The sequence below is a fragment of the Topomyia yanbarensis genome, chromosome 2 (assembly GCF_030247195.1).
Source record: "Topomyia yanbarensis strain Yona2022 chromosome 2, ASM3024719v1, whole genome shotgun sequence".
Lineage (NCBI taxonomy): Eukaryota > Metazoa > Arthropoda > Insecta > Diptera > Culicidae > Topomyia > Topomyia yanbarensis.
This window is the reverse complement of record NC_080671.1, coordinates 224,903,306-224,907,622: the sequence shown is the minus strand read 5'-3', so window position 1 is coordinate 224,907,622 and position 4,317 is coordinate 224,903,306.

Genomic DNA, 4,317 nt, shown 5'->3' with positions numbered 1-4,317 from the left:
ATCTTTGGAAGACGGAGGTGAAATCCTGTCGAGAAAGTGTGTTGATTTGCCATCATGGATGTGTTCAAAGCTGAGTTGTTCGCTTCTACAGGAACTTTGGAGAGTAGGAAGCCTTTCGCTGCGCAGTATCGCTGCTTGCAATCGACACTTTCCGCCAGGTGTGATGCCAGAAACTTCTCCTTGTCCGATCTCTCAATTGCATCCTGCGCCTCCATGAACTGCGCATAAGCCCTATCCAGCGACTCTATACGAACACTCAACTGAAAGGCATCACGTGCAGGATCGTACCGATGGATAAACTTCTCCAAAGCATCACGAATTGCCAGCAATCCATTGCGCTGGACTAGCCGGTCTCCCAACACTTTCTCCTCTTTGGGTGGCATCACGACGCACTACGAACGGAAACGGCAGTTAAATCGACAACGGACTCCTTCCCGACGCGAACTAACCGTTTCTACGCGAAACCGAAAAGAACGAGGACAAAACACACACGAAACGAATAATCCTTCCCGACGCGATGAATTACCCTTCGCGAACGCGCAGTTCGAACGGAAGTGAGCAGTTTTATTATCGAACGAATGCTCCTTCCCGTCACGAACTTACCCACTTCTACGCGATATCGCAAATCGAGGGCGCGAAACGATTTTCCACTCGATTCACGGACCGTCCACCGATTGCCACAATGACTGAAGGTCCACCCACTTTCTTATACTAAAAAATGCTACTGCAAGCCACGTGTGGCGGAAGATTCGAATTGACTCACCAGGGATTCCAGTCCGGAATCAGAAGTGTTGCTCAATGGCCAGGCAGTGACATTTATCACCAGTACCTTCACTGACAACAATAGCTTCCCAAGCGACGCTCACTTAGCGTCCAAAAAGGGCTCTGTAGACCCGGCTATCGGAGGTCAACTACCTCCCGATCCATTGAATAGCCACAACAATGGCCCACTAGATGGCTTGAAAAATGGCCACAATCCAAGCGCTTTACACGCGACAGTAATCGCGGTAGCGCGAAAATCTTTCCACCACACAATCTAAACCACTAGCCGTCGTACTTCGGCTTTTCCACCGGCGCATTTATCTTTGCGCGAAACGTTAATGTTAACCGCGCGATCGCGTTTGCATGAAAAAACCTCTTTCACTATGGCACACGCGCCTCTTCGCAAACGCGATGGTGATCTTTTTCAGCCACGCAATGGCTACACTTTGCCCAAGCGGTACCTTTCCCGCGGTTCACTCACTACCGTTTGAATTGCCTTCTATCCGGTTCGAAGGACCAAAATGTTCGAGCACGAACTTTTGCCGGTCACCGACGGACTTACTTCCTAGTTGTTCCACAAACTAGCACCGAAAGTGCGTCTCGAGCAATCGCCAAAACACGGAATGCAATGTTCCTTTTTCTTGAACCTTGTTCCACAGATCGCTCTTCCAATGCGATCGTTACACACCGCGAAATTCTACCGCGAGAATCCACCGCGAACAAGGCAAACATAGCCAATAGATCGCCTCCGCAAAAAACCAAACAAACAGCGAAAGTTCGCTGATATTGTATCACGGCTCACAGTATCCAGCACCGAAACACTAAGTCCACCACTTCCTTGGGGACTTTGAACTTTTTTTTGCCTACCGATTAGCAAATTTCCAACACCGACGGCTTTCTTTCTTCCGACAGAACAAACGAGCAGATCGACCCTTTCCACACGAGATTTATTTTCAACTAACTATGTACATTATATAACCAGCCGGGATCAGCTGTGATCGCGCTGGTTTCACTCTCTTCTCTCTCCATCTACTATCTGCCACACTGCAGAGTGTGTATAGTAGCGTTCGTCTCGTTTTGCACAGACTGGGTAGCTGGCATAATTTTTGAATTCTAGCAGCCTAATTATCATTTCGAAGTGCACTAGAATTCGGTATGGTTTTTCCAGTTCAATTTGTTTCAAACTCTTAGTTAGTTCAATGTTCTTAAATCTAAGGTTAAGTATGTACAAAAATAGTTAATGTGCCGAATACAGTGAACTAGTGAATAAAAATGGACGGGCCATTATTATTAATACAAAAATCTTCACTAAATAATGATAATACATATAGTTGAGATCAATTATATTGGCTATTATTTGAGTTAGACAACTCTATTTTATATTTTTCTGAAAGAAAATTGTTGATAAAAAATCTACCAGTTAAGTATGGAAAAAATTAGAGTCAGTCAACAAACTCCTGAGATATGGCATTTTCAAGTAAACATTCCAACATCTATTCAATTTTTATAATTTACACGTTATAGTTAACTTTAGGTAGACAACCCTATTTTCATATTTTTTCAGCGCAGCATATGAATAAAACCTTTTGAACATTATATTTGTGTAATTAAATGGTACGGGTTTTCTTTAAACAGCGACACGTATAAACGATCTAAATAGTCAATGGACAAACATGGCTTCATGCTTGAAATCTGGTAGAAAACCCATCTATGACCGCATACCGCATTCAAATCGTTATAAATTTCGATTCCGTCAATGAAATATTTTCAAACTTGCAGAGGATATACTTGATTACTATATTTTTCGAATGCCAAGTACCAAATAAGTAAACAATTTTTTTTTGTTTATAAAGATAGGACCAAACCCGTGGGTGTTTGCTGGTAGCCTTATGAAACGTGTCATAAAACTTCAAATCGCCATACCTCTCGAATCTCTCAATGGATCATTTCGAAATTCACTGAGGAGATGCTTGGATATTGTATCTTTCGAATGCCGTATGCCAAATTTATGGTCATTTTTGTTAATAATGGTTTTAGGCACACCGTGATGGTGTATATTTGAATGCTAAATTGAATGGCATAATAAAGGACTCGTTCTCAGGTTGTGAACGTGTGTGAAAAAAGTCAAATAAATGCTCAAAAACTTTTTTACGGACAAGATCACATTTTACAACGTTAAACCTAAATATAAAACAGCAGATATGTACAGTATGTATTCAAGTAATTTTTGTCTAAGAAAATTTCTTAAGTAAAGCATTCGAAAATGCTATTTCAAACAACTTCGTGGAAGCCTTGTATACTCCGTGTACTCGGGAAATCGAAATATATTAGACTACATGTGAAAAAACTTCGAAAACAAGAGTCACTGTAGTATAAAATAAAAAGATAAAAAACGTAGGTAAACACCGATTTTTTTATTCACTTAGGGTAATTTGGGGAGAGATGCCACACATTTCCAAAACTCGATCCTTCATCAAAGTAAACTATTCAATAATTGATGAAATCATTTTTATTAATTGCGACAAGTTTCTAAAACACTGTGAAATGGTTTTTGTCATGAAAAAAAAATCATCAAATTTCCACGAACATTTTACAAAAATAAGTCATTGCGGGAGAGATGCCGCATATGCGGGTGAGACGCCGCACCGTGGTCACAAACTGAAAAATGGTGAACAAAAGTATTTTTAGCCTTCGTTGATGTTTTTGTGATAAAGCAAATTCACATGAGTTTCATGAAGTTTGATTATACCTATAAATCGGATAGCACCTTTATTTTTCTTAAGGGGGTACTACTATTTCTAGAAACATTTTTTATTCAACATTTTAAAAATATTTTTCTTTCGCAACCTTGTGTAACAGTTAAGTTGGAGTAACTTAATTAAGGGTACTATTTATCTATATGTTTGTACGAGCGATATATATATATATATATATATATATATATATATATATATATATATATATATATATATATATATATATATATATATATATATATATATATATATATATATATATATATATATATATATATATATATATATATATATATATATATATATATATATATATATATATATATATATATATATATATATATATATATATATATATATATATATATATATATATATGTTTGTAGGGGTTTCTTAAAAGCAGTTTTAGACTGTTTCCTCCAACATTGAATTTATATAACTTAAGTTTGTTTTTGAAAGTTTAATATTGAAAACAAAGCATTAATTCCTTGAAAGTTTCGGTTTTTATCCCAATATTCACATCACTAGTGCTTGGAACTTTAAAGAATAAACCGAAGTAACTAATGTTGAGATACATATCGCCCGTTTAAATATAGCGATATATAGACTCATAATCATATATGCCACTGTGTTAGGTCCGGTAGTTTGTGGATATACCTTATTAAAAACCTACACCTGACGCAAATGATCATTTAATGACATTCCGATGTGAAAAAAATACTTTTTAGCTATGGATCCTCCGCCATCTTATGCAGCATCTCACCCGCAATTTTGATGCGGCATCTATTCCAATTGTAGG